General features: G+C 43.5%; 1 long non-coding RNA gene across 1 annotated transcript in view; it reads left to right on the top strand.

The window, feature by feature from the left end:
- The window catches only part of LOC146348193 (uncharacterized), a 36,551-nt gene that overhangs the window by 12,438 nt on the left and 9,216 nt on the right, over nucleotides 1–14,897 (top strand). Inside the window, exon 2 of the long non-coding RNA XR_014789920.1 lies at nucleotides 7,096–7,235. This is a non-coding gene — a long non-coding RNA (uncharacterized LOC146348193). The remainder of the gene's footprint in view (nucleotides 1–7,095; nucleotides 7,236–14,897) is intronic.

A 14,897-nucleotide genomic window follows, 5' to 3' on the forward strand; every position in this document is an offset into this window, starting at 1 on the left:
AAAATACATTGCAAAAGTTAGAGATTTGGCCTCACCTGCATGGCATTTTCTGAAGAAACTACCTGATAATTAAAAATCAAAGCAAATCAAGTGCAATTTGGATGCAAAGAAAAGAACAAAGAACAACTGAGCTGGTCTTTAAGGCAGGAGACCAAATACACTATTTTTCCACATTTTTGTCTGAAAGTGTGTATTCTAAAGTTCTTTGCTTTCATGAATCTTGTACTCTTCATTCTATATTACATGAGAGTCCTAAGGTGTTGTCTTTGAACTCTCAACTGGTAGTTGGACCAATAATTATGTTGATCTAATTGTATTGGCTGTAGAGTGCTTACAATAATCAGCGTGTCATCCATTTTATTTTCACTGTTTTCATTCCACCAGTGTGAGATGAAAATTAAGAATAGCACCTACTTGCTAGAATAGGATGCAGCCCAACCTGTTGTTCTTCCAGAATGCATTTATCCATGCTAGTCTTTCAGTAGATTATAGTTATTCATGATGCCTCTGAAATCAACCAACCTTTATGATTCAAAGTGTTTGACCAATCTTTACAACTCAAAGTGTTCCTCACGGTGACTTGGTTCATATCATATGACACGCAACCCATGGTGGGTTGTACCTTTGTTTGTTTAAGGGTGGCTTGTTGTGACATCTGAACCTGTCCTGGCGTGGTTTCCTCAGCATGGTTTCTTAATCATGCACCAGCCACTCTGAGAACCCATGGCTTGTTGAGTTGTTCAGGGTGGCTTGTTTTCAGAGAGGCTTGTCGTGATGTGCGAACCTGGAAGAGTGGCTTATGCATGGTTTTTCAGAAAGGGCTACAGAGCCAGATGGCAAAAGTGGCAAAAAAAACCCCAGTCGCTCCTTATGAGCTCATTAGTGCCATCTCCCACCTCCCTTCTCCCTCACCGTCTACCTCTCTTCCAATACATCGATAAGAAATTACACTTGGCAGTTTATTCCTCCACTAGACAGAAACAATTCACCACCACCTTCAGGGAGATTTGCACAAATTTAACATTATTTTTTCTCCTTTTTTCACTTTTGAGGTAAAAAGTAAAGGTAAAATGTAAAATGTGCAAATGTAAGTTTAAAAAAAAAACTTGGGGGGGAGATTTGCACAAATTTGCAATAGCTAGTGCACTTATTTGCTTATTCTCAGTAATTACTGTGCTTTAGCGACTTTGCACAAATCTCCCTAGAAGTTAAAAAAAGTTTAATTTGTGCAAATTTCCCCAGAGGTGAAAAAAATTAAATTTGCACAAATCTCCCTGAAGGTGAAAAAACATTCTACAAAAAACTTCTGCCCTGGTAATGAGCACATTTTCACTCATTACTGGAATAGGCTTCTGAGGTTATGCTGCAAAGGCCCATAGGATACATGCCAGGAGCAGGTGGCAGGGCTAAGGGGGAAACAAGCCTTGTCAAGCCACAGAGCACCTGATCATTGTCGGGAGTTACATGGGTTAGCGATCGAACAACCAGCCCACCATGGCTTATTTTCAACGTGGTTTATGATGTGCGGACCAGCCCAATGAATGTATAATTCAGCCTTCCCCCACCTGGTGCCCTCCAGATGTTTTGGACTTCAACTCCCAGCATTCCTGACTATTGGTCATGCTGGCTGGAACTAATGGAAGTTGAATGCCAAAACATCTTGAGAATGCCAGATTGGGGAAGGCTGGTTTTACTAATCTGCACAAATTATTTTCTGTATATTCCATTATGACAAAACAAGGTGGCAATCAACATCTGTTGCATAGGTACACAGGCAGTTGCCTTATACCAGGTCAGTCTATTTGTCCAACTAGCCCAATATTGTCTACACAACAATAAACAACAGCTCTCCAGGGTCTCAGCCCAAGGTCTTTCCTGTCACCTGAAACCTGATTCTTTGAAATGGAAATGCCAGAGAATGAACTTTGGTACTTCTGCATGCAAAGCATGTGCTTTTCCACTGAGCTACGGCCCCTCCCATTGTTGGCAATCACTATGCAAAAATCCGGATAATTACCAGATGATTTCTTGATCACTCACTTGCTGTGTGTTTATGGAATGCAAACAGCCCCGAAACAAGCCATTTAAACTCAATCACTTTAGAAGATGAATGCCATCAACCAGCTTTGAAGCAATTAAATACATCAGTAAGAAGACCTCTCTGTAGGAACTGTTCTGTTCTTGTCCATAATGCATTTTTACTAGGATTATTAATAGCTCTGAAGAGTGATATTGAGGCCAGCTGTTTCTTGCCTGTTTCAGTTCTTTAGACAGACACCCCATGTGATAACTATGTTCAGCTAGCAAAATACCTGGATGGTGATGTCTGTCGCAGGTACCCTAGAACGTTATGGGGGGTGCAACAATGCCAGGGGAGTTCTGCATGTGCCCTTGCTCCACGCCCTCCCCTCATCACTTCACAGCTCACTCTCGACACCTAGAAGTTCTTTAGACGTGGTCCCTAATGCCACACAAGATGCTGCTATTGGGGAGAAACCACATGCACACAGCTAAGCGACTCTGGGCCCAGGTTCCTACACAAATTAATAATAACCTCTAACTGACATTTCCTATATCCCACAGAACTTACATATAGATAGGAACTGGGAAGGATTCATGACATATATACCCTGGGCACAGATAAAACAAGTTTTTGTAACAACTCTGTCTTTTCCATTGTTTAATGTGTGAATTTTAGGTAACAAATATATAAAATATTCTAATGGTAAGGACTGAATACAGGATCCACCATTCCGTTCATGGAAGGTCCCTCTGCACTGATTTTTGGGGTTCTCCCACCACACAACAGCTCACCCCATTCAGCATGGTCTCCTGCCTCTCTGTGTAGCATTTTCAGGAGGCTAGAGGGGCTGCTGTGGGAAAGAAGGGGCAAGGAAGTCCACTTCCACCAGCACAGTTGTTTCCGGTGTAAATCTGGATCCAACCCAGTATGTCAAAAACTTCCAACCTTGAAATAAAATAAATTGAAAAAATAGCATCTTTTTCATGTGAGATATGGAACAAACAATAAATGTTTAAAATGTAAACTCTTGAGTCACAAGCTTACATTACAGTGTGAAAGGAATATTTCTATGAATATGTTTCCTTGGTTGCTTGGACTCTGTAATCAAAATGCTGGTACTGGCTAACAAACTAACTTTGACACCCCAACGCTAAACATAGTTGTTTGGAAGTAAGTCCCATTCATTTCAATGAAATTTACTCCAGTGGAGAAACAGCCCTGGAAACAGACCTAGGATTTAGGCATAAGTGACAACCAATAGAAGACTCCAAGCAAAATATATCTTTTTGCTTCCACTTTCAAGGGAATAGATAGATATAAAGCTGGTCCATAATGCAGTTCCCATTAAATATTAAGAAAGGTTAGGTACATCTTTTGTTAAAATATCAGGTTTTGATTTAAACAAAGTTAAAACATAAAAACTTTTCAGTGGATTAATACAAAATAGCATTACATCATTTGCTGTCTCTCTGCAAAAGAAAGGTTAGTTTTCAATGCAAAGTGCACTCTTAACTTACAGGTCCTTGTGGAATTCTCTGCATAAATAGTGATACCTCATCTCCTAATTAAATCCAATGCCATATTTATTTTTTGCCAACAAGATACTTAAGTGCTAGAAATGGACTTTTTGTTTCGATGAAACTTTAACAGCCTGTGAAATCCTGAATTTCTTTTTTAGTGCTAATGCCACTCAGTAAATAATGATGAAAGTTGTGGGATATTTTTGGCTTAGGTCAAGTGCTCTTAGAGAAGAAAACATGCTAATGGGAGGAAATATAAGTACACTGTCAAATGTCAATGACTGCAAAATAGCTGCTGAATATATATTTCCTAAGGCTCTGCTGGGAAGGGTTGACGTAATGGCATACTCTTGGCTGATTGTTGATTGGTTTACTAGTAGCAATTTCAAAGTAAAGTATGCCTATGTTGGGAATGAAAACTCATTGTGTATGTTCAACATTATCTTAAAAACATTTGCAAATATACATGCTAATTAGTTCTTCTACTTGGCATAATATGAATGCCAATAGCTGAGTTCTGGGTTCTTTGTCTTTATAAATGGCATATTTTGAAACTCTGTAGCGCTATGCAGGTATTTGCCTGCTTGTGTGTAGGACAAATATGACTGATGAAAGAAGGGGGCCCTGCCTCCAATGTCCTGGCAGTATGCACAATCACAGGAACTCTGTAAGCGTGTTCAGCCGAACACGCCTACCAAACCCTTTTCAGATGTTTGTGCGAAATGTACAGAGGTCTAAATGGAAGCTGGGCACACAGATGTCGCAGGCAGGGCTTACGTGCACACCCATATCCCCCTTTCCACATTAGCCCTATGTGCTAGCAGATGAATGCCAGCATAGGGCTACAGAGTTTCAAAAGATGCATTTGATCACAGTAGAATCCTGGTATTATACTTTGCCAGTTTAATGTTACCAGCCTTAGGACCACATTGTGACATGGACTGGAAGCCACTTGAAAAGAAACCACGTGGAGGCAGCGCCATCTTGCCAGCTATTTGTGCTTTAATGGCTCCCTGGCAGGTTCAAGGGATGTAGACCAGGCTAGGTAGGATAACTGTAGGAAAAGACAGAATCTGGCAAGATGTCCAGAACTCTGTGTAAGATGGTTTCTTATATATAGACTGGCCAGGTGGAGTTGTCTCCAATTTGCTTCATTTGATGCAGGCATGATTTGTATGCAAGATAATTGCATACAAGGTAATTGCACACAAGATAATCTTGTGTGTAATTACCTTGTGTTTGATCACTTGCAAGCAAGGAGCAATGCAGAGGAGATGTAAGCAAGTTATAGCTATTCAAAGATAAGGAGTTTAAAATAATGGAATAGTGAAGGCCAAATACATATGTGAGATCAAAAAGAGAGAAGACATACTCATCTATTGTTACAGGGTTTTATAGTATCTTATTGAATATTTATTTATTGCCTATTCATATACTTCTGTATGTTTTTTTTTTTTCCATCTTGTAAGGGTTCTTAAAGGTGGCCTAAAAATAGTTTTAAATAAATAATAAATAAATGGATCTAAATTTGTAAATAGATGCCTGCTTGTGTGTAAGGACAAATATGACTGATGAAATTGTTAATGAGGCAAGGCATCTGAGGATATACAGTTAGAGACTGTGCTCATGAAGTCCAAAGTTCATTACTTTTCTGTAATTAGTGGTGGGATTTCTATGAAGTCTCAGTCTTCTGAGCTGCAGGCAGGAATTTAAATGGAGAGGCTTCCAAGGGACAAACATTTTTGCAGTCTTGCTGCCTTTGATGTGATATTTCCTAGTGAGCATTGTTTGCTGAACACTTTTCTAAGACATAGGTTTCTGGACTGGGCAGGCCATGTGGTTATCACATTTGTACATTCTTAATATCTCCTCTTCATCTTCACAGTGACTTATAATGACTCGTTATGAGTGGAAAACATGGCGGGCAGAAATTGTCTGCAAAGGTTGGGTTCAAATAATCAGTTTTCCCACTGAACAGTGATTGCATTGAATCCTTATTCAGAGCAATCTGCAGTTAGGTAGGTTGACTGAATGGGTAAAACATGCAACTAGCTACCATGGTTTTGGCAAGTGAGATTTTCAAACCTGACATGGCCTCAAACTGGCCTCAACTGAGTTCTGCCACTTCTGAGGATCAGATTCCTTGTCATCCACCATGCAGCGATTGGGGCTGTTCGCATGACATGACAGCCTACCATGGGCTATTTAACCCATGGTGAGGCTGCAGCGCATGTGGCCACCATTCTGAATATGCAGCTTCCGCTGGGGGGTTGTCCTGTTACGCAAATGTGATGAAAATGGGTTATGTTAGGGGTTAAACAACCCTTGCATAACTTATGCTTGCTGGGTTCGCATGACACAACAACCCCCAAGTGGGGTTGGATATGAGACTGGTGCCCCATGAAATAACCCATGACAATAACCCATGACAAATTGCAGCGTGCTGTCCGAACCAGATGAAGGTCTAGATCCAGTCAGGAAAAGAAATAATCCATATGGAAGAAAACAAGCTGAACTTGCAATGAGCTGCTGTTCTTTCCCTGCAAATCCATCTATAAATGAAATACATAATGAAGTAAGGATGTTGTGAGTGTCTGGTGCAGGAGTGGAGTCTGACGGACTTCTCCCCTCCCTGCTCGGCCGGCCAGACCCAGCTCGCTCAGCTGCTGCAACTTTCTGGACACTATCCGTGAGTGCGGCGTGGTCCACGAGTGGGTCCGGTGGCTGTCCGCTTCCTCCCCAACCATCATTTTGTGTAAAAATGGTGGCTCAGGTGTTTCCATAAATCTAATGTTGAGGAAATGGCAGCTGTAAAGGTGCCATTTCTGCAACATTACAGGCAGCGGTGGGGCAGGAGAAGGACGAGAGATAGCCGGGATGGGGGGAGAAGGGAGCTCCCTTCTCGTCCTCCCATCCTGGCTTCCGCAGCGGTGCCGGCAAGGTAGGAGGAGCACAAGAGGGGCTTCCCTCTCATCCAGCATAGGGAGGAAGCAGGCTTGGGAAGGACCTGGGCAGCTGCCAGACCCACTCGTCAGGCATGCAGGTGCTCAGCGTACAGATCCAGCCAAGCACGATGGCTCGACAGGCAGGTCTGGGGCATGTGAGCAGGGGTAGGAGCTCGGCGGGTGCATTGTCAACCCAGACTGAGGTGAGTCCCTCCATCCCTATAATGAAGGACTCTATACTTTGCACTGTATTCTCATGCTAGAGTGAGGGAATATCCATTGAGATGGCCAAGCCATACACTTCAGGTTTGTTCCTCAACTGGCAAAAAAGCTTTTGCTACTCCAGGTAATCTCTGTTTCTTAATTGTTCTCATGCTTAATGCCTTTTCGAAAGGAAAATCATACTCTTCATCCATTAAAAATTTTAATACACAGTGTGTATAGCAAATCTGCCTCTGTGAGTACACACTACACACTGATTGTGGCTGCATAATCTGTATTTACTGAGAGAGAACCAATCTTTTCACAAAGCAACATTTATGATGCTAAAATTCTAGTGATTGGCTTTCATAAATGCAAATTCTAACAACCCCCTCTCTCTCTGCAGAATCTACTGGGGACAGAGGTATATGAACACCATCACTTACTGTTCAAGATTCAGCCTTCTAATCCTGAATTGTTTTATGGACCAGAATATATCATACTGTGCACTAATACTTTCTATCTCAAACTGATGGATGATGAGAGGTGAGATTTATACTGATCCTCTGTCACTTCACCATAGATCAGGGTACTGCAAAAGAAATCCACTTTTTCAGTGCTAGGATGTCTCTGCCTGCCTCTATATATTTTCAACCAGTTTTAATCACTCAGAGGCCGATAACCATCAAACACTGTTAATTTCCAACAAATTATCTAATCCAGATGGTTGAACAATCTGGATAAACACGACCCAATAGGATCATAAAATAAATAAGCATGAAACGGTTTAAAGTTTCAACTATCGGCTCACCTAACCTAGGACCTCTGCAAGCTTCCCATCTTTCCAAACAGGAAAATGTAAATATGGTAATATGTAGCACGTGTTTGCAACAGGATCGACTTTCTGCTAGTTCGCATGGTGAAAGGCCACACACGTAACTGCCTCAAGGGAGATAAACTTCATTTAGACTAATATGTTAATCATGAACCAGGCCTAGTCTCTTTTTCCTACTCTATTACAGCTATTTCAGAATTATGAATAAAGCAACAGGATATATGGTTGTGAGTCCACAGAATTTGATAGACTATTTGTACATTTCAAGCAATGTAAAGATAAAAGAGTGGGAAACAATAAAGCAAAATCTGAAAAACTTTGCAATCCAGAAAATCAAATTTGACCGGAGTTCCAAAATGTTGTTACATTTAAAATTTCTGCAAGATTTCATTTCAACTCTCATTTATTTAGAGTTATATCTCAGAATTTCTGCTCCTAAATATGATATATGAATTTGCTGGAATACTATATCAGTAATCACCATTGTTTCTGAGCAAAGTGATGTAGAAGAAATACGTTTATTTACATCTAACAGCCAAAATGAAATAATGTTCTCTTGCTTCCACTGCACCAGACTAAGGGTGCAATCCCATTCACATTTACATGTTTAATTATTTGAGTAAACATGCATAGGATTGGGCTTCATGTTATGTCAAATCAAGTCACTGGCATTTAAATAGGCTGGCATTTGAATTTATTAGTTTGCAAACTTCTGTCAAATCCTTTGCATCCCAGTTGTTGTCCTTTAAGGAATCTGGTATCCTTTTATCTTATGGGATCACATGGCAGTTATTTTCAACAGCTAATGGCTTTCAGATGGGCAACTAACATCTTAAAATGCAATTTTCTGCATAACTATGGTAATAAAAATGCTGTATTGCCATGAAAAGAACAAAAAACTGACAGGGGGTCAGCGTGGGACAATCAGATTAATGTCTTCAAGTTCCTAGAAATCGTGTGATGTTGACTTTTAAATGGCTTCTATTGACCTGGAAACAATAAAGATCAGTTTTGCTCTAAGGAACATAGTGCGATCTTATACATGACTACTTGGAAGCAAGTCCTATTGAGTTCAGTGGGACTTCCTGGTATGTATACATAGCTTTAATAACATGAATGGTGGAGGTGGGAGTGGGAATTTAGGGATTTTTGAAATCATAAAATAGCCAAAGAAGTTTTTGATGAGCTCCTCCTTCCATTGCTTGATTCAAAAAGAGAAAAGACTGTATTTTAGTAAACTGAAATTTGTTAAATGATCTATTAGATGAAGTACACAAGAGCAAAACCAATTATATTTCTTAGATAATGATAAAAGCTATATCAATTGAGGCAATAGCAATGTTTGCTCTGCACCCAGTTCTTGACTGTGAGGAAAGGATACTTATGGTGCTATCCTGCACATTTCTCTTGGGAAGTAAGTCCCATGGAATTCAATGGGACTTATTCCCTGGTGAGTATGTATAGGATTGCAGCCTTAACTAGCAAAATGCCTATAATTATGGCAGGTCAGGCCTTGTACATTGAAGGGAGTCCTGGGGGTTCAACACAGAGAACTGCATTGCTGTCTTAAGTAGCATCCCCATTGGTCCTAGCCAGGACATTCACTGTCAAGGGGTGCGGGTAGGTTTTGCCCCCATCAAAAAAGCACAGTATTTCACTTTCCCTTACAATACTGAATAGCATTAGCAACCATTTGCATATATGGGAGAAAATAAAAGGGGGTACTTGGAGACACTAGTGGTGTAACCTCATCCATAAAGAATCAAGTCCAATCCAAGCTGCATCACTCCCTCTTGGGTTCTGTTTTTTAGTCTGGCTGGAATGTATTAAGGGAGGGAAATGCTCTGTGGGACACCCTGTAGAGCTACGATGGTTGACTTTTTCAGCGCTCTATCATTATAGAGCCCGAAAATTCTATTCATCATAAACGTGAGATTGTTATGTTTTTCTTATCAGTACGATAAGATTTGGCATGGAGAATCTATCTGGTGAGAGGTCCAATATATGCCAAATTTCAAAACAAAAACCCAACAAAGATGAGTTATAGCGATGTTAAGATGTTGCAGAGAGATGCATGTGTCCCTAGTTTCCAGATAATGTAAATGTTCACCCAAAACACCTTCAATTTATCCTTTTGGTAGTAGGGATGTCAGAGAATTCCGCAATGGATCTTGGTGAGGCCGAATGCCAGTGCATTCGGTCCCCCAAAATCCGTTGCAGAATGAAGCCCCCTCACCCCAACCCACAAAAGGCGTGCAAAACAGAGCACTTACCTGCTCCCATCCGCACTGCTCTGCGAATGGCAGCCGTCCTGCGGCCGCCATTCACTTCATCTTCATAGCCGTGATAGGCTACGTAAATACTTACATAGCTAGAGATGTACGAAACTCTTACCTGGCTCCACACCAGGCAATCCGCGGTGGGGGGGAGGCGCTCCGTCCCTCCCCCAAGAATCCTCGACGGGGGGGAGGTGCTCCGTCCCTCCCCCTGGAATCCTGCCTGGCCAGCTCTGCTCCGCGGCCAAGCCGTGGTGCCGCTGGCTGGCTCCGGCCAACCGCAGCCAGACATCCGGCCGCTGGGCAGCCCTGCAGGGACACAAATGGCAGCTGTCATAGGGACACAAATGGCAGCTGCCGCCATTTGCATCCCTGTATTGAGCCATGATAGGCTACATAAATATTTACGTAGCCTATCATGGCAGGGGAAAAACCCCAGCGTACGCAAATGGCGTTAGCTGCCACCATTTGCGTACGCTGGGTTCCCCCCCCCGCCATGATAGGCTACGTAAATACTTACGTAGCCTATCATGGCCTCTGCAGGGACGCAAATGGCATCCCTGCGTTAGCCGTGATAGGCTACCTAAGTATTTACGTAGCCTATCACGGCTATGAAGAGGAGGAAGCGAATGGTGGCCACAGGACGGCAGCCATTCGCAAAGCAGCGCGGACAGGATCAGGTAAGTGCTCTGTTTCGCGTGCCTTTCATGGGGTGGGGGCAGTGGGGACTTTGTCCCGCGCGCCTGTTGTGGGTTGGGGGGGGCTTCGTTCCGCAATGAATTTCAGGGGGCCGCATGCACTGGCATGCCATTTGTGTACGTTGTGGTTTTTCCCCCCTGCCGTGATAGGCTACGTAAGTATTTACGTAGCCTATCACGGCAGGCGGAAAAAAAACCAGCGTACGCAAATGGCGGCTACCACCATTTGCGTATGCTGGGGTTTTTCCCCCTGCTGTGATAGGCTACATAAATATTTATGTAGCCTATCACAGCTCAATACAGGGACGCAAATGGCGGCAGCTATGACAACTGCCATTTGCATCCCTGCAGGGCTGCCCAGCAGCCAGATGTCCAGCTGCGGGCAGCCGGAGCTGGCTGGCAGCTCCGTGGCTTGGCCGCGGAGCAGGGCCGGCTGGGCAGGATTCCGGGGGGGAGGACCGGATCGCCTCCCCCCCATTGAGGATTCCGGGAAGAGGGACAGAGCGCCTCCCCCCTACCGTGGATTGCCCAGCGCGGAGCCAGGTAGGTGTTTCGTACATCCCTATTTGGTAGTCTTCATTCTGTTAAAAAGTCAAAGATATTTGATATTTCAGACATTTCTCTAGGGATGGATGACAGGGACTTACCTCGTCCCGCAGCTTGCTTCGCGGTGGGGGGGAGGCGCTTCGCTTCTCCCCCTGAAGTTCAGGCGAGGGGGGGAGGCGCCCCGCCTTGCCCGGCCGAAATTCAGGCCGGGGAGGGGAGGCGCCCCATCCCTCGCCGGTGAAATTCAGGCTGGGGAGGAGCGCCCCGTCTCCCCGGCTGCGAAAAAAAGTACAGAATAAAACAACAACACACACCCGTGATAGGCTATGTGATGATTTATGTAGCCTATCATGGCTAGATTTCCAAAGTCAGCCAAGATAGGCTACGTAAATCGTCACGTAGCCTACCACGGGTGACTTTGAAAAAGAAAGAAAAAAAGCGCGTACATAAATGGCGGCGCCCCATGGGCGCCGCCATTTGCGTTTCTTATTTGGACAGTGGTAGTCTACGTAAAGATTTACGTAGACTACAGCGAAAATAAGGGCAACGCAAATAGCGTTCCCTTATTTTCGCCGTAGTCTACGTAAATCTTTACGTAGACTAGACGTGCCAAACTAAGGAACGCAAATGGCGGCACCCCATGGGCACCGCCATTTGCGTACGTGCTTTTTTTTTTTTTCTTTCAAAGTCACCCGTGATAGGCTACGTGACGATTTACGTAGCCTATCATGGCTGACTTTGGAAATCTAGCCGTGATAGGCTATGTAAATCGTCACGTAGCCTATCACAGGTGTGTGTTTTTTTTAACTTTTTTATTTTGTAATGGTGGCGGCGGCAGCCGGTCGGGAGACCGGCCCCCGCTGAACCGCCGCCGAACTGCTGCCGGGACCCGCCACCGAGCGGGACATTCGCCGAAGGTAAGTCCCATCCCGGGGGGGGCAGGGGGCCGGCGGAGAATTTCCCCAACACTTTCGGGGGGCCAAATGTGTTGTCACTCGGCCTCCAGAAGATTCGTGGAGAAATTCTCTGCCATCCCTGCATTTCTCCCACTCACTGGTTTGGTGAACATTGTGTATTCCTAAAGTTATGAGTTTTTAAATCCACATTTTAAATGGAAAGTGATGAAGGGATTATTTATGCAACACATTCTCGTGTCAATGTGATGTGATTATGGCTGGAAGACCAATGGGACGTCTGTGAGTAAGCACAATATGTGAGAGTGCTTTTTGTGCATGAATGAATTTGAAGTGCCTTAAGTCTTAAACGGAATACTTTTTGCTACAAGAATATAGAGAGAAATAGTATCAATTTCTTTTCCAGTTGTACTCAAATAGGAAGTCAAGAAATCACCAGGATAACAGGCAAGCATGGCCTTGGTGTACAAAATGAAGCAGGGCAAAGGCTAATAGAGTTTTGCCAAGAGAACACACTGATCATAGCAAACACTCTTTTCCAACAGCACAAGAGGCGACTCTACACATGGACATCACCAGATGGTCAATATCGAAATCAAATTGATTATGTCCTTTGCAGCCAAAGATGGAGAAGCTCCATACAGTCAGTCAAAACAAGACCTGGAGCTGACTGTGGCTCAGATCATGAGCTGCTTCTTGCAAAACTTCAGCTTAAATTGAAGAACGTAGGGAAAACCACTAAACCATTCTGGTATGACCTAAATCATATCCCTTATGAATATACAGTGGAGGTGAGGAATAGATTTAAGGGATTAGACCTGATAGAGTGCCTGAGGAACTATGGACGGAGGCCCATAACATTGTTCAGGAGGCAGCAACTAAATCCATCCCAAAGAAAAAGAAATGCAAGAAAGCAAAGTGGCTGTCTGATGAGGCTTTACAAGTCGCTGAGGAAAGAAGGGAAGCGAAAAGCAAGGGAGAAAGGGGAAGATATATCCAACTGAATGCAGAGTTCCAGAGAATAGCAAGGAGAGACAAGAAGGCCTTCTTAAATGAACAATGCAAAGAAATCGAGGAAAACAATAGAATGGGAAAGACTAGAGATCTCTTCAAGAAAATCGGAGATCTCAAGGGAACGTTTTGTGCAAAGACGGGCATGATATAGGACAAAGAAGGCAGGGACCTAACAGAAGCAGATGAGATTAAGAAGAGGTGGAAAGAGTACGCAGAAGAACTATACAGGAAAGATCTGAATGTCCCTGATAGCCATGATAGTGCGGTCACTGAACTTGAGCCAGACATCCTCGAGAGTGAAGTCAAGTGGGCCTTAGGAAGCATTACTAACAACAAAGCTAGCGGAGATGACAGTATTCCAGCTGAGCTATTTAAAATGCTAAAAGAAGATGCTGTTAAAGTGCTCCACTCAGTATGCCAACAAATTTGGAACACTCAACAATGGCCACAAGACTGGAAAAGGTCAGTTTACATTCCAATTCCAAAGAAGGGCAAAGCCAAGGAGTGTTCAAACTACTGTACAATTGTGCTCATTTCACATGCCAGCAAGGTGATGCTCAAAATACTACAAGATAGGCTTCAGCAGTGTGTGAACCGAGAACTACCGGAAGTACAAGCGGGGTTTCGAAGAGGCAGAGGAACTAGAGATCAAATCGCCAACATTCACTGGATCATGGAGAAAGCAAGAGAATTCCAGAAAAACGTCTATTTCTGCTTCATTGACTACGCTAAAGCCTTTGATTGTGTGGATCACAACCAACTGTGGCAAATTCTGAAAGAGATGGGAGTGCCAGACCACCTTACCTGTCTCCTGAGAAACCTGTACGAGGGCCAAGAAGCAACAGTAAGAACCAGACATGGAACAACCAATTGGTTCAAAATTGGGAAAGGAGTACGACAAGGCTGCATATTGTTGCCCTGCTTATTTAACTTATATGCAGAGTACATCATGAGAAACGCCGGGTTGGATGAATCACAGGTCGGAATTAAGATTGCTGGGAGAATTATCAACAACCTCAGATACGCAGGTGATACCACCCTAATGGCAGAAAGCGAAGCGGATCTAAAGAGCCTCTTGTTGAGGGTGAAAGAGAAGAGTGCAAAAGCTGGTTTGAAACTCAACATTAAAAAAACGAAGATCATGGCGTCTTGCCCCATCACTTCCTGGCATATAGAAGGGGAAGAAATGGAAACAGTGACAGATTTTATTTTCTTGGGCTCCAAGATTACCGCAGACGGTGACTGTAGCCATGAAATTAAAAGACGCTTGCTCCTTGGGAGGAAAGCTATGGGAAACCTAGAAAGCATAGTAAGAAGCAGAGACATCACCTTGCCGACAAAGGTCCATCTAATCAAAGCTATGATTTTCCCAGTAGTAATGTATGGCTGTGAGAGCTGGACTATAAGGAAGGCTGCGTGCCGAAGAATTGATACCTTCGAACTGTGGTGCTGGAGAAGACTCTTACGAGTCCCCTGGACTGCGAGGAGGTCAAATCAGTCAATCCTAAAGGAAATCAACCCTGTCTGCTCATTCGAAGGACAGATACTGAAGGTGAAGCTCAAATATTTTGGCCACCTAATGCGAAGAAAAAACTCCCTGGAAAAGACCCTGATGCTGGGAAAGACTGAAGGCAAAAGGAGAAGGGGACGGCAGAGGATGAGATGGCTAGATAGCATCACTGATGCAATGAATATGAACTTGAGCACACTCCAGGAGAGAGCGCAGGACAGGAAGGCCTGGCATGCTATGGTCCGTGGGGTCACAAAGAGTCGGACATGACTTATCGACTGAACAACAACAACATGATCATCATAAGATGATGATTAAAAATCTTTGCACCAGAGAAAAGGACTATTAGGACTAGGGTGACGGAACAGAACTGTCCTCCCTTTTTGTGTTTAGTTTGGTTTTAGGATATTATGGA

Source organism: Heloderma suspectum, chromosome 4 (genome assembly GCF_057233095.1).
Source record: "Heloderma suspectum isolate Gila_16-S chromosome 4, 16-S_ref, whole genome shotgun sequence".
NCBI lineage: Eukaryota > Metazoa > Chordata > Lepidosauria > Squamata > Helodermatidae > Heloderma > Heloderma suspectum.